Raw genomic sequence first — 27,100 nt, 5'->3', positions numbered from 1 at the left:
ACTGCTACTATACTACAAGAAGTACAAAGCCCCCAAAAGACTCGTTTGTTAGCAAACAGAAATAAACTTCTTAAAGACTGAGCCATAATTCTCTCCTGTAAAATGTCTGCCATTGTCTTTTCAAAGAAACTGAAACAATAGACTAAACAAAGACAAGAGTTAACCAGGATGGTTTTTATTCTTTAAAGAACAAGAAGTATAGCCATAGAATCTTGCCAGCTTCTGTTGCCATTTAAATAGTACCAAAGATACAAGTACTTGGAAAAGGAAGGTGGAATATGAACCTGCCAAGCTGCAACAATAGAGCTCTTATCTGTGGTACAATAATATGAACAAATTAGTACAATAAAATTAGTTTATAAGGGCAAAAATATCAACTTGCCATAACAGTTAAGCTTTTTCTCCCTTTAAAAATTTCTAGTAAATAAAATATAAAGATGTTAAGAGTTATTCTTTCCCTATTTTCTTTTGTACATCTGTTATCTTCTTGCAGCCAATTTTTTACTGAAAAGTTGATGTTTTATTGAAGCAAATCCAGTAGCTGTACAGCTGTGCTGCTGTGCAGAACAGCAACCCATTACTCACCATCCTGAGAACCATGCAAAACTTGGGAAGAATAATTGGCTCTGAATTTCAAGGTTCTCCATACTTTCTTCCCTCTTACAGTATTCTAGAGAGCAAGGGGTAAAATGCAGCAGTCTTTTATAGTATGTCATCTAGCCCTGCCATGAATGCAAGGTAGCTTCTTCCACCTTTTATCAAGGAGAAGTGACTTTTCATTTAGTGTTCATTTTCTGCTGGGCAACAGCCTGGATATGAACAACCCCCATGCCATAGCTGGCATATTGCTGGTTGACATTCTAGCCTATGTCTTTCATTTACACTCACCTTCAGGAAAAGAAATAGGAAGGTCACCCATTTTCAACAGCAAAATGGTGCAATTTTGGACTTTTTTTTAACCTTACAGACAACCCAGGAAAACAGGGTGACCAGCTCTTTTTGAAGTAATTTTACTAATAGTAGTCCATATATCAAGTACAATTTTTTATCATATGGTAGGGCGTTTATATGTATTCTCAATATCCAAATGCAAATTTTACCCAGCTCCTATGCAACTAAATCCAAAATAATAACATTTTCTACCATCCCCTCACATAGAAGATAAGAAGTTTTGATAATTCATGCTCCAAAACTTGTATTTCTGCTTGGTAAATTTTTCCTTTTCTTGATCAGCTTTTCTCTGTGCATTTCACAGCTGTACTGGTCCAAGTAATGTTCACTGGTGGAAAAATATGTGTGTGTCAAGTGGATATTGAAAAGGTTTCACTATTTACATCAAAGGTACTTCTACTCCTCTAGAGGAAGAAGTTCTTCATAAGTGTTTAGATATGCAAATATGGACACTTTATTGCTACTGCTCAGGGATTCTAGGAATGCAGTATCAATGGACACATTCATATCTGCTAGATTGGGGACTGATTTTTAGTTGGTTAATGGTTTAGTTGGTTAATAGTTAAGGATTTCTACTTTCTTACTTCCCAACAATCTCTGAGCATTGCAAACTTCCCTGACATGAAGTTTCAGTGTACTGCAGTGCAAAAACTCTTTGGGTTATCTCATGTTTCTGTTTATTAAAGAGGCCCACAGATGGGTTTTAATGATCATCCTTTTGTTCCGTATATGAAACCAATGTTCTTTTCTAAAGAAAATGACACTGTGGAGATGAGGTATGTTCCAGTTAGTCCTAAATTAGAACCAAAGTATTCAAAGATGTCTGAGTGTTCCTGCCCTCAAGTGTTGGCAAACTCTGTAGAATACTTTTATAACTTGCTCATGTTGAGTGTTTCTTTAGGAGGAGATGTATAAAGCAGCATTATATCGGGTCTAAAGGGCAGTAGGAAGAAGACATGGTTAATGACAAGTAATGGCACACAAAACAAGCCTATGAAATCTCATCAGCAAATTTTTCCTTCGTGGAACAAAATATTTTGACATCCAATCATCAGAAAGTTATCAGTTCTGAAAGGCAATAAGCACTGAAACACACTGGAGAAAATACAAGAATCAGTGTGAAAATCATTTCCCCAGTGACACACCACCCTAACACAACCTTTCTTTTATCTGCTGCCTCCTTGATGTTTCCTTCATATTTCCTTTCATGCTGTTCAGTTCCGCAGTAATGGAATTACATTCAGCCTTCTCATTTCACTCCTTCCATTCTCATCTATAATTTCTACAGAAGTATTATTTTCACTTCTGTATCACCACTTCCACCTCTCAATCCAACTCAGTAGGTCCTCTTCACCTCTTTGCATTTTTTGCACTAATTTCTGCTCTTTTATTTTGTATCTTCCTTTGCTATTTAAGCTCTTTTAACAATACAAAAGAAAATATGTTGGACCATTTCTCACAACAAAGAACAGATATTTTAATTCTGCATCTGTGATTACATCATGTCTTGCGCTGCTACAGATATCTTCCCAAGCACTCACACCCCTGATGTGCATTTGGGTGGTTGGAACTCATCCTGCTCAGCATCTCTTTATGTCCTTCTCACAGTCATTTTCCAGATAACTCCATGCTTACTTTTCCACCCCAAAGCACAGTCTTTCCCAGCAACTTCATCACAATTAATCTGCCTCTTTTGCTCAAGTCACAGGTTTCCTGCACAGCCTTTTTTCCTTCATGTGATTGTATTAGTACTGTGCTCTTTCTCCATTGTTGGGGTTCCTCCCCCCTGCCGTGGGGTCTGGGGGGAGGGGACCCTGGAGTAGAGGCACGGCCTATGGGGTTTCGCTACTCCCTGGTCAATCCTGTTCCCCATTGGTTGTTTTGTGTTCGCCTGGGTGGGAAGGACCCTGCTGGTCCTGTGATTGCCGGGTTCTTTGGCAGTCCCCCGGCCATGCGGCTGGAGAATAAAGATCTCTGAAACATCTACCAAGAATCGGTCCCTATTTCTTTTCTACAGGCCTCGCTGTCTATACATATTGCAGAAATCTCTGCTGCAACACTCCATGTTACAAGACGTGGCTGCATACTTTGCCTTTAAGCTGACAAGCTAGTATCCCATCAAAAATTTCATGAGGAGTCTGACAAACCATTATGGATATTGTTCCATGTACCACCATGTGTATGTCAACATCTGAATGGAAAGCCAGTCCTGTGGATGCTTCACCAAAGAATATGAGACGTGGAGTATTTTAAAGAAACATATTATCTGCAAAGCATCATCTAGAGGGTGACATTAGCATAAATACCTAAATATTTCCTGGATTTTCTGTATTAAAAGGCATGGGTGTGGCCACATAGACTCTCTGATACAGGTTCTGCTCATAGTTATTAAAGGAATTAATGGTTAGAGAAAAGAGGAAAGAAATTATGAGGAAACCTACTTTTATACTTATTTTCACAAGGGGATGCTAATTGGGAGTGAGTTTGATGGAAATAATAATCAGTTGATATGTCCCATATCTTAAATTCTATGTCCTCATTGAAGGCAAGCTTTTCCAAGGGCCACCTAAGGTTTTATTCAGATTTTAACAAAATGAAGCAGCCAACGACCAATCAGCTTGGAACTGAATGAAAACCCATGACAGCTAATGCAATGTAGATATGTTCATGAAAAATCTGTGTATGTATGTAGGCATGCACAGTATTATACCACATAAAAAATACACGTTAATTTACTTACTTCAGGCCAAGAAGATCTTATGTTGCTGTCTTTAAAGAAGGTGATAATGATAGGATTGCACCAGCAAAGAAACTGTTATTAAACTGGTGGAAGAAATGTTGGGAAAGTCCTAGCTTCCCTTCAGAATATTCATGTTTAATCTCCAGTATTTCGGACTCAAATGTCTAGTTAGAGAAAAGTAGATATTAATCAGCTCTAGCTCAGGACTATGTCTCTATTCAATATCGATATCTAAATATTAATATACCTATGTAGGTATGCATACCTACACAAATATCATAGCAGTAGAGAAAGCAAAAGCACAGGAGATAAAACCTTTTGCTTCCCTCTGCCACTTAACAGGAGTAAGATATTTCAAAGGTATTTCATCTGCCTCATCCTTTAGTTCTCCCTCTTTAAAATAAGAACTTGCTTCTATCTCAAATGGAAGAACTTGGTGAGAATTGCATTAACAGGAGTGTTTGCTAAAGCTGACCTCCGCTAGGAAATTTCCTCCTATTTCCACTGGAAAGGAAAGCTTCTAGCAATACCGTTAAGCTACAAAGAAATACGCTAAATAGAGAAGTATTATCAATGTTTATAGGATCTGGAGGGAGGGAGTTCCAGGGACATTTTACAGATAATTTATTTCCAGTCACTTTAAAAATATTATTCACAATAAATGTAATACACTGCAAAAAGAATTGCATATAGACTTGTAGTTCTGCTAGGTTTGACCTGACTATAATGTAAACACATCATTGCTTCAACAACAGAAGACAAATAAGGCTACTTCTGACTGTATCTGCCTCCCTGAAGTAATTCATTGGAAAAAGACTTTCTTCAAAGCATTTTTAAAGACTTTAACCTGTAACATAAGTTGCACACACATGCATCTCCTTTCAATGGATATAATTTACTATTTGTGAAGTCACAAGAGTGTTCTTACACTATTTAGATTTTATAGTACTATTAATGGGAGAAAAAAACTGTGTCTCTTTCATGTATGTCTTACCTTACAAAGTAGAAAGAGGGTACAGTTCCCTATGTGTGATGCTCCATGTTTTTGAAATTACAGCCCTTAGAGATTTTTTTGGCATTAAATTAAAACCACTAACAAATTGCTAGTGGTAAAACATTGCATGAACATTGTTTCTTGCAAAATATTGGAAATAACTGTTGTAGCATTACTCAACAGTTAAGCAACCTCTCTCTGTTTACTGTAAGTATTAGCTCCTTGAACAACGTGTCCTGCATACATAAATTCATTCCCTTTGGAACCGAACTCCCAACTCCTAGGACTTGGATCAAAAAAGTAAAACAAAAATATATGAACAAGTCCTCTTGCTAACTGGTCTAGTATCCATAGTTGGATGAAACTGCTTACTTCAAATAAATAACTAAATAGAACATGGCTAAACAGAACCATGCTTATTTTTCAAATATTTCCCCACAAACAGTTCTAAAGGATACATCTCATTTAGTGAAAAATATTATTTTGTTTTGCTTCTTGTACGTACACCTGAGAATCAAACTGTGTAGCCAATTCTCTTCGAGAAGTAACTAGAGCACTGTCCATCATTCAACCCAGAATCTCTTATTGGTCAATGAAATTTCTTTTTCAGCAAAAGAAGATTAACATGTTCCCTCATCTGTCTCTATCCCTGAAGGGAATAGAAAAAGCACTGAAAAATTTGAGGAATTTCCTCAATCACGAATAAGTTCAGCAATATGATGGGAAAGTATAGAATCATTAAATTTCTCTCCTTTTTCTCTATATAGAGCTGGATCCAGAAAACCAAAAATTGGCTCTTCTTGGAGGGCAAGATCAGAATCAATTGGTTTCATACTCTCTCTAGCATACTTCTGTAGTGTTGTACTGTAAATGGAGATAGCCTTGATTTGCAACCTTACATCAAATTTCCTAGTTTTCCTCGCTCCAATTTTTTAGACTGTTGTCCTTGGATTTTGTAAATATAGATTGGAAGAAGTCTTCTGGATTGAAATATTTCCAGTTCAAATCCATCCTTAAAATGGCACTAATACTGACTCTCCTCTGAGTTTCAAGAACATTTCTAATTATTCCTTTACATTTTATTCCAAATATACATTGTAACAAATAAATAAGAAGTGGTGCCCTTTTATACATGTCTTTGAGCTTTATCTTCTTTTTTTCTGTTTTAAGCCATCATTACATATAACTTACCGATTCTAAAAACACAAATCTTAGAGGAGAGCTTGTTATTTAATTACTTCTACTGTGGTTGACAACTAACATACAGAAAATTAATTTAGATCCTGCATTAATCCCAGAAGCTTAACAAAACTGGAATTTGGGAAGGAGCACAACCATCTCCACCGTACATTGAGAGGAAAGAATGTCACAACACATTTAGCACAAACTATGCCAGCAGTAGTAAAGCAGAGATGGGAGTTAGCACCTGCTTAAGAAGAGAACAAGCACGCTAACACTGAGAGTCAGGGGAATTTCCCACTAAACTACAACATATAGAAAGTAGGTCACTTTTACTCTTTTGAGAATGATAAAAAGCAACAAAATTCTGAATTATATATGAACCATTACATTTAATTTTCTTCTTCTCCAGCAGGTCCCAGGAGTCTTGAAGACAGAAAAATCTGGATTTTACGACTCTGGCAATTATCTAAGTTAATGCATAGAATTCTCCACAACAATTTTTATTATAGTTACAGATCTGTCAGCCTTTCTATTTTACTCCCCTTTACATTTCTTTCTGTACTGCTTGTCTCTGATTTAGTGTTTGCTATAAAGTTTTACTCCAGACATAACTTGGCACACAAATATCTTACAAACAGGCCTTACCTAAAATAAATCTTTAATAAATCTGCAATCTAACTTATCTAGCTCTCTTGCCAGGTGTTATTGGCAGGAAATAGGGCCAAGTTCAAATGCCTGAGAGGTCTTCTTAAAGTAATAAATGTGATTGGCTAAAATGCCCCACCCAGACACCTGGGAAAACAAAATATCTTCCCTAAGTGACCCTAAAAGCCAATTATTTTCTATTCTGAAACATGGAGTTTATGCAAAACAAGAAAAACATGATGTGGGGGAAAGGAGAACTGCAGTTTGACAGCATACAACAAAGCCAGTGGCATTTATAAATATGAATAGAAAAGCTATCTGATAGTGGAGTTGAATTTAGGAGTCACATTTTATTGAGTATAACATAGTAGGCTAAATGTAAACTCTGGTTACAACACTTCCATGGCAGAGAAGAAACACTGGAGGTCAGCACCCAAAACAGAGGCCTAGTAAAAGAACCAACAACTGCAATTTTCCTTAGGGACTAAGTTCAAATTCAGGGCAATGAATTTGTTGTTCAGTTGAGTTCACCAAGGATGAGAAAGGGCAAAAGTACAGGCACAGATAGAGCAGGCAGCAGGAAAGCCCCAGAGACAACTAGAGAGCATGTAGGATGATTTTGATAAACAAATGAAGCAAGAAAGAGGTGTTTAGGGTAGACAATTATCTGAGGAGTCTGTTAAAGCACTGAGCCTCTCATGTTTACTTCTCCTGGCATTCAGGGAAGTGGAAGTTCGTAAATTTAGACAGAATTGCAACAAAGAATGATTACATTTCATCATCAATTTGTAAAAATATTGCCCTCAGATATAAACTAATCAGAACAGGCTAAAAAGAGTGAAAAACCCTCAAAATAGCTCAGCAGCCTTGCACCTGACTTGCACCTCTCCCAGTGCAAACATCTTTGTAACAGCACCTCCCTCCCCTTCACCTGCTGAGCACCACACTACTGCCAGCACAGCACTAAAGTATAAAGGCATATTTTGGCAAGTGTATTCCCACTGGAAGTGCTTCCCTGACCTCATGTTGAGACTGCTCCAAAATTAAGCCAGGGAGAAGTCAGGGGCACTGGTGCTGAGAGGGGCACTGCTGTACCACGGTTAGCTCAGGCCTCTCCATCCCTGTCAGCCATCAGGCCTCACTCACACTTTATTCATTCTTTGCAGCCTTTAAAAATTAATAGCACCAAAGGCCTTAAATGTAGTCTTTCCCATCTGGGAACACTGGCTTGCCACAAGGCTTCAGTTCTGTTACAGCTCTCTCAATTTAAAGCCTTAAGAAATGTGTTGTTTTCTTATGTTACTACTCAGCATGTGGCATATGGAAGATGACAGCAGAGGTCAGTCTTGTGAGTTCCACAATAATATAGGAAACACAATTTAGAAAGAGACAAAATAAGGGTGAGAAACAAAAGAAATCATCAACATGGAGTGATGCCAGGCATGGTGGATTTCCAGACAAAATCCGTGTACAGGGAGTAAAACTGAACACCAGAACTAAGTCTCCCTGCAGAATTTATAATGGAAGGAAAGAAAAGTCATTAGTATAACACTATAGAGGGGCTACAGTGGGGGGAAGATGATCAGGACAATCCTGTTGGAATAGTGCCCCCAAATGCTGGAACAGATCATCAAAATATTCAAGGAGCCCAAAAAGAACAGTAGATACAAAAGTGTTTTGTTTTGCCTTTACCTGAATAAGTATTTGCATTGAATACCAAGAAAAAAATGTTTATACTGCAGAGCTCTCATTCTTGGCACCCACAATTAATCTCAGAAAGAACAGAAGCAAATCAGTTTTACATTTTTAAAGCAATAGACCTAGTCTTAGAAACATGCCACTCATTGGAAGAGCAACTGAAGAGATCAGTGAAAGGAATAGAATAATAATATATTGATACAGAATTAAGCAAACAGTATGGAGCGTGCAGGTGCCATGTACTGTAGATGCCATCTAACACATATGCTCCAGACTGCAATTTGACAGAAAAATTAATGGCCAACCTATAAACTGCAGTGACAGAAACAGAGGAAGCAGAAACTATGTATCTCCATACACCACTGATACGCCAGGAAAAACAACCACAAGCATCTATTCTTGCTGCTTCTGAGACCATTTGGAAAGACTTGCACTGAAGGGAAAGCAATCTGCAGTGTCAGTTAGCAGATGCAGGATTCTTTATGTACATTTATTACAGAAAAAGGCAGACAGACGCTCATCTGCCATTTTTGCTCATATTATTAAGTCAGCGATAGATCCAAATAAAACTAGATGGCAGAGCCACCTGCACTTCAACTTCAGCCACATCATGAATTAGTAAAAACAGGTGCTGATGAGGTGTAATGAAACTGTTTCAAGACCAACAGGCCAAAATAAACTGTTGATAAGAAGCCTATGAAACAAGTGATAATAATTCTTGGATTCAGTAGCAGATGACAAGACTGGATTTTATTTAAATGGGACCATAATCCCATTGGATTCAGTAGCTGACACCAGGAAATGGATAAATACTTCACAACTGAGAACAAGCATGCCAAACATAATTCAGGAAGCATAGCTCTTGCCAGAGATAAATTCTGGTTCTGAGTATATATGATGCAGCATGAGGTGTGCAGAAATGACTGTGATCTTTGTAACAGAAGAAGACTGCAGATATCCTCAATCCCATCTTCAACTGGGAACAGATCAGAATAGACCTACCCAGTTTCACTGATGAAACTCCATGGTCCAATTACACCACTCCAATATCTGGAAGAAAGACCATCTGAAGGACACAGACAAAAAGTTTGATTTGGAAACTGAAAGCTTGGCACAACTAGCAGACTGTGCTCAAACTGTCAAACTGCTAGTATGTCAAATCTTTTCCTGCTGTAGTCCTAAACACCACATTTTTAAATTTTATTATGCAACTACCATAGTCAGAAAGATAACATTAAAATAAAGGCCTTTTCCCCAAAACAATGGACTTTCAGACATCAACATGTACCACACAAGTCACGATAAAGATAGCTCTAAAATCTTAAACTTGTTCTGCCTTGTTGAATGTGGTAATCTTTTACCACCTCCTATGTATTAATATATTGTTTATATTTTTTTTAAATCCTCTTTATTATACAATCACTTTATTCTACTTGTCTTCAGTCAGTACCTGCAATAAGACAGGAAGCAGAAGCAACACAACTTTACTAAAGGTAGAAGAATATAGGAAAGGATCAGGATATGAAGCTCTGGTCTGTTTTCCTCACATAACTATCCATGGCTGATGACCACCATATGAAATCATCCCATAATTCACTCACAGCTTAACTCCTGCTCAAATATTACTTAAGTAGAACTCAACTGATTTATTATACTGGTCAAGCTCCACAAGTGATAAATGCTGTATATTACAAACAGACCAGATCAGCCAGATCACAACCTGTTAAAGAAACCCCTGTTTTTTCCCAATAGCCTCAGAGGTTTGGCAAATTAGTAATACATGCATATTGTACAGAATATTTTCTTCTGAAGAATTTCAGCAGGTCTTCAGCATAAACTATAACTCTGAACACCAAATGTGATGTCTGCACCCAAGAGTGATCATTTTTTTTGCTTCTCAATGCAACTTTAGCTAATATGCCAAAAGCAATACATCACCCATGACAGGACAGTGGAGAATGAGGTGCAACGCTTCTGTCCAAGCACATTCCACTGTCATTTTGCTTGTGAGTTCTTCGGTTCAAATGAGATTGCCTTTAAAGTAATATGATGTAGACTTCTGGTGATAGACTTTCATTAGCTTCATGGGTTGAAAAAGCCCAACATATATTAGCGGTTTAAAATTAGTAATAACAGTTCTGCCTTCTTTCAATCTGTTGAAAACTGTATAAAGGTCACAGCACTGCTGATGCCCACATTTTTTCTGTTTTACACAACAAGTAGATGGAGTGACTCATGACAGCCAAATTCTGAGATCAGGCCCTAAGCAACGATGACATCAGATGCTGCCAAAAGACATTTGATTCCTCTATTGTCAAATGCCAGGTTGGTTCTGGGACATGGTGAGAAGCCAGCTCTAGTTTAGAAAATTCTATAGTGAGCTATTGTTTGATACTAAATACAAGATCATCACTCCTGCTGCTGCTGCAAGTCACAGGGCATCTAAGGACACATCTAACAATATTGCCACTTTCTAGTGTGTTTGCAAAATACTGCAACAAAGCTTCATGCACCCAGACTATAGAGAGTGTCTGTGAGAGAATGGAGACAGAGGACTTGATGGCAGGAGTATAAATTAAGAAGCTGAAGCTAATAAAGCTAATGAAAGCCTATCACCAGCAGTATACAGCATATTGCTTCAAAGGGGATCTCATGTCCTGAACATCTGTAAGTTTCTCTGTACCCGAGATTTTCAAAATCTTTTAATTTATTTCTGAGCAATACAGTATTTTTATTAGGTTTTTCATGCAACTAAAAGGACCAAATATTCCTTCATGACTCTCTGACACTTTTAAATGCCTAAACAGAACTATTGCTGATTTCAGCCAGTGAGGGTCCTGTCCTAAAGTGAGAGTGATGGCACTGTGGAAAATTTACTATATTCACAGCAGAAACAGTAAAAGATAACAGAGAGCAGCTCCTTAAACCTGAGTAGTCTGTGCTTAGTAGATGAGGGCTTGCTTGATTGGCAACTGTACAATTTATGTTGCAAGACAACTCATGATGTGTAATATATATTATGCTTTTAATTAACTTATTTTCTATTTTCGGTTTTGACTTTGGAAAAGAGGACAGTTATACAAAAGGAAAAAAATACACAATTTATTTGATTCCAAATAAAGTGATACAAAAAGGTTCTCAGAGTGCAGAGTACCAAATTAATCTTACTAAATCAATTGTCTTCTCTTTTTAAACATACAGGAATATGACAATGATAGCAAGTGTTTTGCACTGATAATGGCAGTATTTGGAAAATTCAAATAACACCTATGCATAATCAGATATTCTGAATATTTGGTGCTTTTTTTACAAGATTAATTTATAAAGACCCTCCCTTATTATATTTTATCAGATCAAGCTTCCAATTTACCCAGCAGCCATTCCTGATGGTGTCCAAAATGGGTCCCAGAGAAGAGTGTGAGAACAGTGTAATATACGGCATTAATTCCCCAGAATATTTTTCAGCCTCCAGGGATTTGTGGCTGAGCAATTCCTAACCAGATGCAGCAACTCTATCTTTAACAGTCCTCAACGGTTTCTTCTTTTCATCCAAGGACTTTTCACATCTGAGAGTTTTTACTGTCCACAGCATCTTGTGGCAAGAATCTTGACAGCTTAACAATGCAATGAGAGGCAAAATTTTGAAATTGCCACTTCCTGGTTTCACTTTACATATCCTACTCCTTTCTGTAAAATTATGTTATGTATTCATATCTGTGCCTACAAAGCTCATGGAACAGATCCTCCTAGAAGTTGTGCTAAGGCACATGGAGAACAGGGAAATGATAGCGTCCTTCTACAATGGCGTGACCACATCAATGGACAAGGGAAGGGCTACAGATGTGCCATCTATTTAGACTTCTGTAAGGCCTTTGACATGGTCCCCCAAAACATACTGATCTGTGAATTGGAGAGGAATGGATTTGATGGATGAACCGTTTGGTAGATGAGGCACTGGTTGGGTGGTCACATCCAGAGGGTAGTGGTCGCCATCTCAACGATATGATGGATGTTCAATATCCAAATGGAGATCAGTGACAAGCGATGTCCCTCGGGGGTCTGTAAGGGGGAAAGTACTGTTTAATATCTTCAGCAAAGACAGAGACAGTGGGACTGAGTTCACTCTAAGAAAATTTACAGACACCACCAAGCTATGTGGTACAGTTGATATGCTTGAGGGGTGGAATGCCATCCAGAGGGACCTGGGCGATCTTGAAAAGGGGGCCTGTGCCAAACACACAAACCTCAAAAAGGCCAAGTGCTGGTGCTGCACCTGGGTTGGGGCAATCCCAGTATCCATCCAGGCTGAGGATGAACAGATGTAGAGCAGCCCTGCCAAGAAGGACTTGGAGGTGCTGCTGGATGAGAGGCTGGACATCACCCAGCAATCTGCACTCACAGCCCAGAAACCACCAGCATCCCGGGCTGCATCCAAAGCACCATGGGCAGCAGGGCAGGGAGGGGATTCTGTCCCTCTGCTCTGCTCTGGTGAGACCCCACCCAGAACACTGCATCCAGCTGTGGAGTCCTCAGCACAGAAAGGACATGGACCTGTTGGAGCAAGTCCAGAGGCCAACAAGACAATCAGAGGGATAAAGCACCTCTGCTATGAAGACAGGCTGAGAGACTTGGAGTTTTTCAGCCTGTGGAAGAAAAGGCTCTGGGGAGACTTACTGCAGTCTTTCAGTACTTAAAGAGGACTTAGAAGAAAGATGGAGACAAACATTTTCGTATGTCTTGTTGACTTAGGACAAAGGGTAATGGTTTTTAACTTAAAGAGGGTAGATTTACAGTAAATACAAGAAAGAAATTTTTACAGTGAGGGTGGTGAAACACTGGAACAGCTTTCCCATTCAAGGTCAGGTTGCATGTGACTCTGAGCAACCTGATCTAATTGAAGATGTCCCTGTCCACTGCAGGGGGTTTGGACTCAATGATCTTTAATGGTCACTTTCGACCAAAATTAATCTATGATTCTATCATTCTATTCAGAATAACTTAGTATTGTCAGCCAACTAAGACACCTCAAAAATTTCTTCTTCTCATTTCTAGACCATTTATTAATACTGGGAACACTGCAGGCCCTAGGACAAATCCCATGTATACTTCACTGACAACCTCCTTCCTCTGTGAAAACTGACCATTTATTGCTGACTTCTGTCTTTTTCTTTTATACTCTGACTTCTTAGATTCCTTAAAAGATATAACCAAATAGGTTAAATCAACCATAGATCCTTTATCCACGATCTTATTGACTTCTCTTAAGAATGTTACTACATTTGTGAGGCATGACCCACCCTTAAAAATCCATATTGACTCTCTGGCAACATACAATATTAATTCCTGTGTTCTCTGGTTCTTCAAAACAATTGTTTACAGTTATCCAGCTTCCAAGTTTCTCTAGAACCCTTGGGTGAATATCATATATTGCTGTTCATTTTTAACAGTTTCTTCTCTAAGCACTTCTACAGAACTGTGGAGTTTAATAACTTCTTGGAAACAATGTGCTTTTGAGTTCCCAAGTCCTTACACAATCATAAGGTTATAATTATAGCAAGGTAACCAATAGCTAGAGTGAAACTTAGCACAAATTAATGGCATTTGGAGAAATGGATATTCTTATCACCTGTGAACGTAAAGAATCCAACAAGACCTTGACTTATTCAAGAGTTATTTTCTACATTCAAAACTTAAATTCCTAACCTGAAAAGCAACTGTAGACCTAATCCCTGCAGCAATCTCTAAACATGAAACATCAGCTTTTGATATCATCTGCCATCCTAAACTTACAGGTCACACCTTTTCCTTCATGGATATGAGATAAACCCCAACCATAATTCTACTTTTTATATAAGCAGTGAACTAATTCTTGCAGCTAAAATGCATTGAAGACAGTAACTGTATAGTTACCAATAGCCTCTCCAAACATCCACCCTTCCCACTCAGGTGAACAAGGTATTCCATAAGGTATCAGAATAACAGCATTCGCCCTTCATGATGCTAACCTGCATTCCTACCACCGAAGCCATTCCAGACCCAGTGACAAGCTAGGCTCAATGGGCAATTTCTTCTTAAATCCTACTTTAAGCCAAAAAACTGAAATCAAAATGGTAGAACATTTCATTAAGAAAGGCTCATTGAGATTCATTAGAAAACAACATTCTTTCTACTCTTTGTTGGTTCTAATCAATCCAACAGTGAGTTTGGCAGATGAAGAGTCCCTCTTTTAGGTCATAATGCCACCCTAAATCCAAGCCTAATTTTTTTTCCTTTATCCAAAGTGACCAATTTGTATAGTAAATCCAACTGTAAGGCATTTGTTCCCAATTTTGCAAACTTTCATCCTATCTCTGGCAGTCTTGAAGAATGCAAGAATAAAAAGGCTTTCTACCTTTTTTTCTGAAAACCTGATTCCAGCCCTCGCCCTAAAATTAACATGTACTGTAGGGAGAGGAAGAATCTGTACTGGAATACCTAATATGAAGCATATGCTCCTGCCTACGCCATACTACTCTCTCTGACATGTTTTTTTCCAGTTCCCCAGCCTTATCCCAAGCCTTCCTTAAATGGAAGATGTGTCCAGGAATACTGAAAATAAAATATTTTCTTATGACTACACCACTAGCTTCCTTCTAAACTCTTATAAATCCAGCAAAAATCAGACTTGCTGCAGTTTTCCTTTCTGATACCTTCTCTTTGCTCAGTTCCTACTGAAAAATTAAAGATATTCACTCCCAGTGACATCAACATTCTTATTCCTGCTAGTCATGTGAAGCCTTTCCTTTTTTTCTTTTCCTTTTTTTTTAAATTTCAAATCTAATCTATAGGTTACCTATTCACAGGAGTCTTCTGGAACAACTGAAAATATCCTCTCCCTTTTTCATTCCTAAAGGGCATGCAAGTATCTCATTATAAAAAGACTTTTTGAAAACTTATTTTGAATTTTAATCCAAACCTACTGTTTGAAAATTATTAATCCAGAATAAAAGTCAAGAATTGGTGAATTAAACCATAATGGTATTAAAAGGACTCCTTCAAAAGATCAAAAAACATTTACAGAACAATAATAAGGCGCTGGGTCAGGTAAAATTCTTACTATAAGTACATTGTCTGAAGTTTATAACTAACCTTAAAACAGTGAGTGTTTAGCACTGAACAAGAAATAAATAAAGATAATGAAACTCAGCATCTCAAAGAGAGCCTTGAAGAGGACAGGATGCTGTAGAAGGCTTAGAAGAAGAAACTAACAATGTGATTTCATTGCAGATCTGCCTTACCCACCTGATTAAATAAATGTTAAGAGTAAAGAGATTATTTAACTGATATTGCTAAGTATTAATATGTCTTACAAAGATATGGTTTAAATGAGATAGCAGCATCTGGTATAACAAATTCAGAGGTTAGTTTGCACTTGGAGCACTTGGTAGGCAATCCAAAGATGGGAATGAGAGATAGAGTGGGATGTGAGAACCCCTGTGTATAATCTGTGCTTTTGCTCATTAGATGGAAAAAAGGTACATTATATTCAGCAACATATTCGTGGTTCTGGCACACATTCAACCAGATTCAGCTGTTGCCACATCACTGCATTATACAACCCACAGGGATGACAGAAACCACTGACAAGGTAGCTGCAAAAGACTGGACATTTTTTTACTTTGACTGGCTAATACCAATGAACTATCTCCACTGCTAGCATCTGTCATTCCAGAAATATCTGTTTTTAAAGGGATCTAAAAGAGCATTAAAGACTGCACTACAAATTGTCTGCAGGCAAATCTGCAAGTGAAATTTTGGACATTTTATGTTAAAACCACAGCTACCAAGATGCCATTGCTCCAAGATAACCTAGGTGATAATTTAAAGTGTGGATAAATTACAGAGAAATACATCTACAACTAATGTTATCTTTGAATCAGCCTCTTTTCTCCGTAGAATTAACATTTTTCTCAAGAGGTACATGTGTTTTATTACACATACAATAATTTATAATACTAGAAAGAAAGCAAAGCCAGATTCAACTGGAAAGACAAAAATCCATCCAAACCACTTTCACTGAATTACTAAGCATTCTCTGCAAGAAAAGCTTCCATGGTCTTGTCAGGAGGGGAAGCAATTTATCACTGAATCCAGTCCTTAGGTATCTGCACAGAACTTCAGATTTCAGAAGTGAGCTCTATGGCTTTCTTTTACAGGTTAAAAATACTTGTCAAAGTCATCTAAATTGTTGCTAAGAGAAGTGACATATTTGGCAAGGATATGTGAGTGATAGCTGGAGATTCTTGAAAATAAAGTCAATTTGGCTTACTGATTGTTTTTTTAACTTACTTCAGAATCTTTAGTAATAGGTACCAATAAAATTCAAATCATTATATAACACAAATTCAGTATACACTCACAGAAGGACTTCATATCTTCAGAATCTTCCTACGAAGCCACATCAGCTGAGACAAAAAATAAAGAAAAAATTTAGATGTAAATTTTAAAACCTTTGCAGAAATGTAAAATAAATATCTCCCATGTCATACATGGATTTAAGTAGTTTTCCTCTTGCAATAGGGAACACTGAGCCAGACGCAGATTTTCACAGCTCTCTACGCCAGTGTACCTTGCGTGTTAGTTGTTCAGATTGCTCTTAACATACACTGGAATAAGTGTGTTGAGATTTACATCTTATCAGGCTAAGTTGGTGTAAGAACATGACTAGGAACCAACTTCACAGGTTATGCTTTCTATGAAATCCTTAAGGAAATAAGAAGTTTGATTTTTTTTCTGCACTATTTGAAGAGAAATGTGATGTTACTCCTGTGTACTGCTAAATGGTACTAACGAAATATGCAGGCAATGACTTAATAGAAATTAAATTGTTACTTCAAAACTCTAAGCAGAGAAACAGTGAACTTCTAAACCATTCCTTGACTAGAAGCACATGACTACTCCCACCAGCTTCCCCTGGGTTTCCTTGATGGTTTATGAGCTCCCTGTTGGACTAGATCATGATCATGTACAGGACTCTGAAGCTCAACAGCAGTCCTGTAACTGGGTTCCTAGCGCTAACATCTCAGACTGTCCTTTGCATTCTTAAAGTGTTATATATTCCTCAATAATATAAGGAGGGGGGGCGAAGCCTTGATCTTGTTCTGTAAACAATGTTGTCAGTCCAAAACAGCTCCAAATCTTTAATAGAAAGTGTGGAGTATCGCTTGGGATTTTCATGCATTCAGATGCCAAACTTCTTTAAGAACCTTTGCATTAGTTGTAGCCATGACCTCAGCTAACCCAAAGAAAGCCACAGACATGTCTCCTTTCCCTATTGGCAGCTACTTTAATTGGCAGGTTCACAACGAGGACTTTTGTTTGCATCCTAAACATGCTCAGCACGATTAAAATGTTTAATACTTTCATCCTCAAAGTGCAGCAATCAATATGTTGGGTTTTTAACAGGCCAAGTCATTACACATTTAAATAGCATCATTCAAACCCTTAAGGAACTTGTTTTACAAGGATTCAAAAGGTTCCCTATTGAAAATTATATGGATTTAGCTCACTATAAAAATAGACATTTTGTTTGTTTTCCATTCAGTTGCTCTACTGTTTGATGTTCTTTTCTTGCACATGTAGTCTCTGAGTATTTTACTACCCCCTGCTGTATGGAAAGAAAACTGTGCAATAGATGTGGACTATGCTACTAACACCCCGTGAGAGGTCCCCATCAGCTGGAACATCAAGGGGATGGATTCAGAGTGGCTGTATATACAGGGTTCTTCTTGGGTCATCACATGAAGTTCCTAGTGGCTGTGGTGTGGCTAACAGAGAGCAAAGTTTTCTTGACTGCTCCAAGATTGTAGACTGCTACAGGCGTACCGCAGTTACTGGGTTTGTCTAGTGCAGATCATCATGTTTCCCAAGCAACTAAAAGTGCTTTGCGAAGCAATGAGTCAGATGCTGGTTGTGCAGTAACCACACACAGGGAATTATATTTTCAGGAACTATGTGTCCAAGAGCAGGATACTCTTATATAGGTCTCTGGCACTAAACCTGTTGGGCAGCTACCGAATCAGACTGAACACCTCTAAAGCCATGTGAGCAACATTTGGTGTACTACTGTGTACCAGCACAACCCACATAATATTCACTCACTTCAGCTGCTGTACTACATGAAGAAACTCTCCACTTTCAGCTCAGCTGAACTGCCTCTCTTGGTAAAGGGCATAACACTAAATTGCCTTCCACATTTGCACAACAAAACACACATTCCACGTGTAGTGTGTAGGTGAGATAAATTGCACACTCAAATTTTGCTCACCCATCATCAGAAGCCAGAGAAGAACATTTCTCCTCCATTTTTTTCAAGAAGTAATTTTCCAGAAAATCTCCTTGTTTTTCTAATATCATTTCCCTGTGCTGGAAGAAAAGGGATTTGGGCTCAGCGGCATTTCCTCCTCCCACTACAATTCGTACTGGGTTAACCTCATGTTCACAGAGGGTAGATTTGTTTCAAACTGAGCATCCCCTGATGTCAAGGCTTGTTGATGGCTGGCTCACCATTACCCTGCCCCACCTACCTTGCTAAGTAGCAAGGTGGTCTGTTCCTGGACTCTCCAGCTATTTCTCCTAGTCATGCGGCCTGGGAGGTAAGCCTGGCTTTTTCAGTATTTCCAAAATCACTGAGACCTTCCCCAGATCAGGTTTTAGGGATTTTTTAACAACATGCCTTACTGAAAACATCACATATTTGTATTCTTTTCTGATTTGGAATGCACAATATCATCATTAGAAAAGGCAAAATTGCCTATGAAAGAGGAAGTACATTTCCCACACTACTATTTACCATTGACTGCAAGGGTGATTTGCACAGCTTGGCTGGTAGCCTTGAGAATAACATATTAGGAATATTTCTCCCATATTAAACTACAGCATCCTTGAAAAACTGTTTTTTTAAAGGTAATACAGGTTGGACTGTAACCTACTGTCAGATTGGAATAATAGTAATTTAATATATGTATTCCCCAGCAGCAGAACAAGTCTCAAATGGGAAGTCCCAGAGTTTCAATTCCATGAAACAGGGAGATGACCTGCTCCAAAATTTTTGCTGCACCAGTCATTTCCTGCTCTGTGCCAAAACTGATGCATGTCCAGTGATGGACAAAAAGTCTGCCAGGTCTTCAGCGCTGTTTATAGTCTAACATTGCCTGCACAGGAGACAGAGAGCAGTTTGGCATTGCCTGTTCATCCCCACCACCTTTGACAACAGGCTTAGGCAGAAAAAGAAAGCAGCCCCTTACAATCACTTGTTCCTTTGGGTGAGCACGGACTTTAGTCCATAAATCATTTCTGTTGCTTTGGCTCAATGCCTCTGAGAAAGCCACCACTGTACCACCCTCCCTTCAGGGCAAGCCATTTGTAAAGGGCACGCAGCAATACAGGCACATGATTTCCACCACTACAGCAAAATGAGCTCAGCGGGTAGAGACAGACACCCGTCCAAATTTCATTCCAGTCCCTAAAACAGAACTGATAATCCTTGCACCTTGGGTCCTCTGATGACATTCAGCACTGAGGGATGTCAGTGGATGATAAAGGTACAACAGGCAAGGGCTACATAACATATGCTGTGAAAGAGATGGATTAGCCAGACAGTTTCACTCAGCCAACTCATTGTAAATCTAGTCATGTCCAGCACAACTGACTTCTCTAAATTCCTATTAACAATTCTTATAAGAAATAATGCATTTAACTGTATTTCACTGTGATGTCAAATACTTTATTTGACTTTTTTTTTAATTTAATATTTTTCAGACTGTTCGGCTAGCTCAAATAATAAAAATGCCTTATTCTGTCTTCATTTAATTCACTTCCCATTTCAGGAAAAAAAAATCAAGACTAAACATCTACCAAATGTTATTCCTCTCCAACTGAATGTGACGGATTGTCTGATGATCACATAAAAATTAAACAAAAAGTGCATTGTTCCCTTCCAGATTTTTCAGCTGGTGTAAATCAACATAGCTTCACTGATGCCAAATTGCAGAGATGTACATCAATTGCCCTTCATCTTCAGAGGGAGAGACTTTACCTACAGTTTAGTTTCTCTGTCTTTCCAGGCTCAGGAAAACTTCAAGCTACTTTCCTTTCATGCTTTGCATATCACCATAAATAATCCATTTTGGTTTAAGTTCGTTACTGCTCCTAACCTGAGAAGAGGTCCTGTGGAGAAGGCACAGAACAGATGTGACTGGTCAGCTACTCTGTCCAAGACTGTCTGGCTAAGATCCAGACATTGTAATTACTCAGAGTTTCAGTTCTTTAGCAAATCTTTAGCAAAGATAAATAAATGTGTACAGGCTTTGTTCACCCCTGGTTGTCCACTGATAAGGTCCCATGGTGCCATAAAATTTATAAAAATCTTAGTATCAAAATGAAATAATTTTAATTTAATCTAAAATGCAGTCTTGAAGGTACTACTATTTTCTATTCAATTTGATCCTTCTAGCTCCTTTGTTTCCTCTCCCTGAAAAACAGAGGAGCCCAGCTACAGCAGGGACCAGGTATCCTCTTCTGACCACTGGGAAGTTGCAAGGATGAGAGGAAAGGAGCCTTTAAAAGGTACGACTCTAGGATTCTCAGGCTTCCAAAGCCTCTTGCTTGGGTGCCTCATACACAGGCAGAAAGGTAACTGCAGCCCAGACTCAGAAACAATCTGCAACACCAGTCTGATGCTCCAAAGGAGCTGGAGGGACTCAGCCCTTAAACAATCTCTGAAATGCTGCTTCTATCCAGACTTTTTGCCCTCACTGGCTGTAGCACCATTGGTTGTTTGTCTTCCTTCAACCTTCCCTGCCTCTCTCCCCATGATCCTTTTCTCTTTCCCGTCTTCAACCACAGTCCCTCCCAAACTAGAGTAATGAAAGTTTTGTTTTCATTATATAAGCCCAGTGCATAATCAAATTCATTTAAAAAAAAACAAAACTGTGGAACTGACAAGACATGTGTCGACCATCACCCTATATCCAAACACTGAGGTTTGAACTTGGCTCAGGCATCTCTGAAAATGCCAAACATGGATTTCCACAAACACAGGGAAATGGATCCACAGCTGATGTAAACAGAATAAAGGTGCATTGCTTAAATTTCCCTCACAAACAGAGTAAACCGTAGATAAGAAGGAAGTTTCAGACTTCAGCCTGACAAGTTCCTACACATGTGTTTAACATCAAGCAAGAGCTCCACCTTCAAATGGGACACTTACAAGCTTAAAGGTAAGTAGTTGCCCAAGAACTTGAAGAACAGAAGTCTCAGTCATGTAGGCTTTTTTTGTACTCAAAACTAACCCACATGTAGACCTTAGATATTTCTGTAATAATTCAAATCAGGCAACACCAGACAAACTTATTTTTTCGTTTTAATTGGTTTTGAGGGTAACATTAAAAACATATCAGCTCCCCTGTAATAAAATTCAACTGATTTTCTCAGGTCTACCAGCACAAGTGAAAACAGAACAGAATCCAAAGGATCATTCAGGATAAGCTATAGAAAAAAAAAAAAAAAAAAGCAAAATTCAGGATTTCTCACAGCATTTTTAAAGGGAGGATCAGATTTATATGGCAAGCACTCAGCCCTGCTCCAGGTGTCTAGCCACAGACAAAACAAATGCCAAGTCACCTCTTGTCCCAAGGATCTGACAAATTTGGACAACAAAGCACACTGGTAGTCCCCCTGGAAGCCTTCAGATGTTTTTACACCATTGGGATGTAGCATCCAGTTTAGACATTAGTAGAAGCACAGCAGTTGTATTCCCACCTTCAGGGTGTTCAGCATAAGCTGGGTTCTGGCAGTTGCATTGCTCATGGCAAGTGAGTTGGTGAGTTCACAACTAGCCAGATCACATCTTCATTGCAGCAGAAGACTGAAGTATAGACATGTCAGGATGAGAAAAGTCAATATAAAGGAAATGTGGGAATGGAATGGGATGGGATGGGGAAGGAAAAATTAATGGAGAAATAAGGAAGCAAATTAATGGAGAATAGGAGATGTTTAAAACATCAGCTTTTCTTGATGTTTTTCCCTTTCCCTGAAGACCGCAATTCTGTTCGTGTTTGGGGTGTTACTCTTGGTTTTCTGTTTGGGCTGTTTGGGATTTTTTGATATTGTTACATCTAATTTTGCTTCCAGAACACTCTTCTATATGGTAATAAAAAGCTTCGGCATTGCCCATTACCGAAAATGATTTTGTGGAAGAAGGAGACAGCAAGAAGCACAATTCCCATTGCACAATAAGTAAAACTCTCCCAATGGGTCTCTGTTCATGATAATATACTTGGGTGGAAAAAGACTACAAACAAGCAGTATAATAAATAGCATGTGCAAAATGTACAGTATAGTAAATACACTACAGGGACTACTTACAGAGTCTCTTCCACTCCGTAAGCATCACCATCTTCTGTGGTTTGGCACATCAAATATTTGCTATGTACTTTACCATTTTAAAAGCATTGCAAATCCCTGGCTGGACACCAAGTAAATGCTGTATATCACTTTGTCAATTGTTGCCTTGCATATTCAATGTCTGACTTCACCTCCCTCCACAGTTCAATGTGTAGAAACACCAGTAAAAGACATGATTTTTATTTCCAGTGACACGTATTATTAAATGGGTCTGTCACACTGACAAAACAAAGGATTTCTCTTTAAGGAGAAGTCTCAAAGCAAATCTAACCCATTAGGAGACAAGGTCTTCAAAATTATATTTGAGAAACAATTCTGTTAAAAAATTGTTTTGCAAGTTGTGTAAGGTCCATTATCTGAAGAACAACATAGGCCTTTCTGCACCACTGTGGAAGGACAGACATACAAGTGATCCTTATGCATTCCTTAAATACAACACTACATACTTATTAATAAATGTGGCACTAATGCACATACATACCCCAGACAGAGCCATCTGCACATGTAAGGTAAGGGAAGAGAGAGAAGAAATTGTAGACAGGCAAGATGGGGAGATTTACCCTTGCAAGAGGCTTGACTGGGCCAGAACATCAAATTCCAAAGCAGCTCCCAACACTAAAGATGGATTGGTCCATCCTCTCCTAGCAGGCTGGGTAACCTTCAAGGGCTTTCTCGCTCCTGCCTGCCTTGGGCACGTCAAAGAAATCAAGCACAGAGTAACACAACGCTATATCTTATCCAAGAAGGAAAAGAGGAAAACTTAAAGAAATTAAAGGAGTCCAGGTGAGTGGAAATACAGAAGCAAATGATTGAGATTCTGCTTGTGCATGGACTATAAATGAGACTGCTAACAAGGCTGCAAATTGGGATATCATGCGGATGCTGGCAGAGGGAAGAGTGATTGCCAGCTTACTGAGTACAACCTAGATACCAGAAGTTATCCATCATGAGTAGGAACCAGCTACTGGGATGTTGTCACGTGACAACAGTTGCAAGTTGTGTAACTTGCAACTCAGACTGGTAACAGGAGATAAGAAAAGATACTGGAGGGTGATCATGGTTCCATGATCCAATGTGTCCAATTTCTTATCAGCACATCTGACATTTTCTTACCAGCTCTAAAAGATATTTTCTTACCAGCTCTAAAAGACTTTCACTACTGGCCTGGCCTGGAATCAAGCTGGAACCTGCAGCAAGAACACTCCTTGTTAGTACAAGTTAATCCCAAACTTTTCAGTCTGTACTTCTTTTATAGTAAATTTTCTGTGAATAATAAGAACAAATTTGCAGAAATTCAAGGAGGTGGTACAAAGAGTATTTCTTCATTTCTGAAATGAAGAAATACACTCCAGATTTTATTCTGAAAAACAGTATCAGGAAATCAAAACATGTACATCATATATAAGGATGATACAGGAACTATTATCATTGCTATTTTATGTCAGTCATAATGTCACTAAAAACCTTGTGAGTTCTCATGGATTTAAGTTTGTATGAAAATCGCTTTTATCAAGTACTGCTTTTAAAAAGCTGTTGGTTTGCATATTAAAGTTCCTCTTAGGTCATTGAGGTTTTTTTCTGAAATACATGAAAATGTAATAATAACAGCCCACACAGTTCAGCACAATAGTTTAGGATTTTGTACTCTATTATGACAGAGGACATATCTAAGCATTACATTAGCAAAGTGTTTACCTCACTATGCTGAAATTATATCAGTGAAGAATACATGCTCTAGGGCATCTAGCTGTCTCTATTTGTACTCCATGACAACCTTTCATCAGAAAGTGCCTCCACAGCAAGTGCATTTCTGGAGCATTTAAGTTATCTGTATCCTGTGTGACATATATTCTTTCCTTAAGGTCAGCTGAAATGTAAATTCTGCCTTTTCCTTCCCCCAAGACTCTATTTAGATCTGCAGACAACACTGTATTTGTCAAAATATCTTCTCTTAAAGATGTGGCTAACTCTATATACAGATTGATAGTTATGCACCAAGGGCTGATCCCAAATCTTGGTTTGAGTTATTTAATCCAAGGAAAGGAGCCACTCTATCACTGTTTTTCAGAAGACTGATTACCAATGGCCACTTGCCAATGCTAAACTGATCCAGTTTGAGAATGGATTTCAAGCCCAGGCACTTCTTTCAGGAGATTGTTTTCTTCTGTGCCAGCTTTCCACTCCAAAAAATATGTGAATATCCAAAGTTCAGTGTTGTAAGGATAAGCTATAAATTCAGAATCAAATATTGCCTGACTCTGCAATGCATGGCTGAAGCTACAAACTTTTAAAAAATTAAAAATAAAACTAAAAAAACCTCAAATAATAGCTTTTCAGAAGTAGAACCTCAAGGTCACCTCAAACCAAGTCAGCACTGAACCTTAATAACAGTCCATGTCTAAGGAACATTGCCTGCTATTTCATATATGTTTTATATATATATTTCACATCTTAAGCATGTTACAGTGACTTACACATTCTTTAGAGAATGACTTTTTATTTCAGTCACTCAATATGTCAATAACTATTCAGAATTACTGTCAGTGGGAGAGTAGACCTCAACCACTTACTAGATTCTCTACAGTCCTTCTGTAGGCAATTTCCCAGAAAGGCTTTTTGTTCCCCAAAAGTCTACAGTCTTAGTTAAAAAGCAGCAAATATAACCAGCAACATGAGACTGCAAAAAGTAAGACAGAGAAAACTTGAAGATCACTGGATCTGAGATCCAAAAAGACATCTGATTGTATAACAGAGGCCACAGAGTTTCATCCAGGTACTTTTGCACTGAGCCATATAATTTCTGTTTGAACAAGCTATATCTTCCATAAAGGCATTTAGTCTTATTTAGAAATGTCAAGAGAGAAAGAATTCACTTCTCGTCTGGGTAGTTTGTTCCAGTGGTTTACGCCAACAGTATTTCCAGAGCCTACAGAATGAAGAGATATTTTCTGCACTTACATAACTCCCTCTCTCATCTATGCAGACAGAAATTCATTAAAGTCAACAGACCTCAGCCATCACTGATTTAAGGCAAAACCTTTACGTTTCATTGACTGTCTTTACTTTTAATATCATCAAACTTTTTTTACGCCAAGAAACCCCAAGATGTTTACTTGTTTGACAGGGAATAGAAAGAGGTGGACCAATTTCTTATGCTGCACTAATTCTATTGGATAAGGACTGAGGATGCTTGGGTGTGCAGACAGCCTGGTAAATATGGATCTTCAAAAAATTACTCAAAAAAGCAATGGTCATACATTGTTGGAAAACAAACTCATGATGGGTTGGGTACAGCTTGGAAAGAAAGTTAAGCATTTGCTAAAGAACTGGATGAGTTTAGCATGGACCAAGGAATACAGAGGGTGTTTGTTCTCAATGCAAGATCATCCTTTTCCTCTGCTTTGGAAATGTCTTCCCACCAACCCACTGACTCAGGTGCACTCATTTTGCATTGTCTTCGATAATTTCTTGCTACCACTGTCTTCATTCATTACATGGTAAATATGGTCACAGTCTCCTCAGATGTTTGCAATAAAGCTGTTGCAGTGAGCAGCTGTATGGGGTGGGTTCATCATCATCATCACAGTCAACAGTTACTACAAGCACTCCTACCTCCAAAACTGCCACAGACACAGTCAGCTTCTGCTTGTCTCTCACTGCTGGCCTTCTACCAAACGAACGGAAATGGCACTGCTTCCCTGTAAAGAAGCACAGAGTAACAGCTCTTCACATCAGCCAAAAGCTCCAGCTCAGCTGAGAAGGGAAAGAGTTAAAGTTTGGCTGGGACTCGCAGGATATAAGAAAGGGAGCACAGGGAAGCAAAGGTTCATGAGCAAGTATAGCTGGAATGAAGAAAGAACCGTGAGAGGAATTAATAAAAAATTATGTAATAGGTAATGTCACCTTCATCGAAGTTTTGTGGGTACTCTAGAAAAGCACCCTATTGTAGGCTACAAAGTTGCTCTATTAGATTTTATATATAACAGGGTAACAGCTCTTTGGGGTCTTTCCAGAGCACAGCACACCACTGCTAGAAGGTGTACCATGTATGGGGTCATGAAGAAAATTAATAGGGAGACCAGTATTGCAAACAGGCTTCACCCTGTCCATCATGGAAGTAATATTATTAATCATTTCTTCTGGCACTTCATATTCTGCTGGGAATACTCTTGGGGAAAGCAAATTTTAACCTCTGAGCTGCCACTCTACTAAGTATTTCTCACCAAAACTTCACAGAATCTCTTGCACAAGCTAAATTGCACTTTCCCATTCTTCCTAAGGGCAAACTTTGAAAACTTTCATATTAGGACAAGCTTCTGTCTATGTTTTGGTGTCAAGAGAAATAAGAACAATCTGATGTTGGATGTAAAATCAGTACTTGGAACTCCAGAAATTTCCTTGCCATTTAGCCTTTAGACACAAGATGGCAGCAAGAAATTCATTTC

The 27,100-nt window shown here is 38.5% G+C and overlaps 1 long non-coding RNA gene across 1 annotated transcript in view; it reads right to left on the bottom strand.

The window, feature by feature from the left end:
- LOC116445149 overlaps positions 1–27,100 on the bottom strand; it is a 274,986-nt gene that overhangs the window by 106,974 nt on the left and 140,912 nt on the right. Inside the window, exons 10-11 of the long non-coding RNA XR_004240674.1 lie at positions 26,268–26,353; positions 23,793–23,842 (exon numbers count right to left, since the gene is read on the bottom strand). This is a non-coding gene — a long non-coding RNA (uncharacterized LOC116445149). The remainder of the gene's footprint in view (positions 1–23,792; positions 23,843–26,267; positions 26,354–27,100) is intronic.

Source organism: Corvus moneduloides, chromosome 6 (genome assembly GCF_009650955.1).
Source record: "Corvus moneduloides isolate bCorMon1 chromosome 6, bCorMon1.pri, whole genome shotgun sequence".
Taxonomy (NCBI): Eukaryota; Metazoa; Chordata; class Aves; order Passeriformes; family Corvidae; genus Corvus; species Corvus moneduloides.
This window is presented reverse-complemented; position numbering and strand designations above follow the sequence as displayed.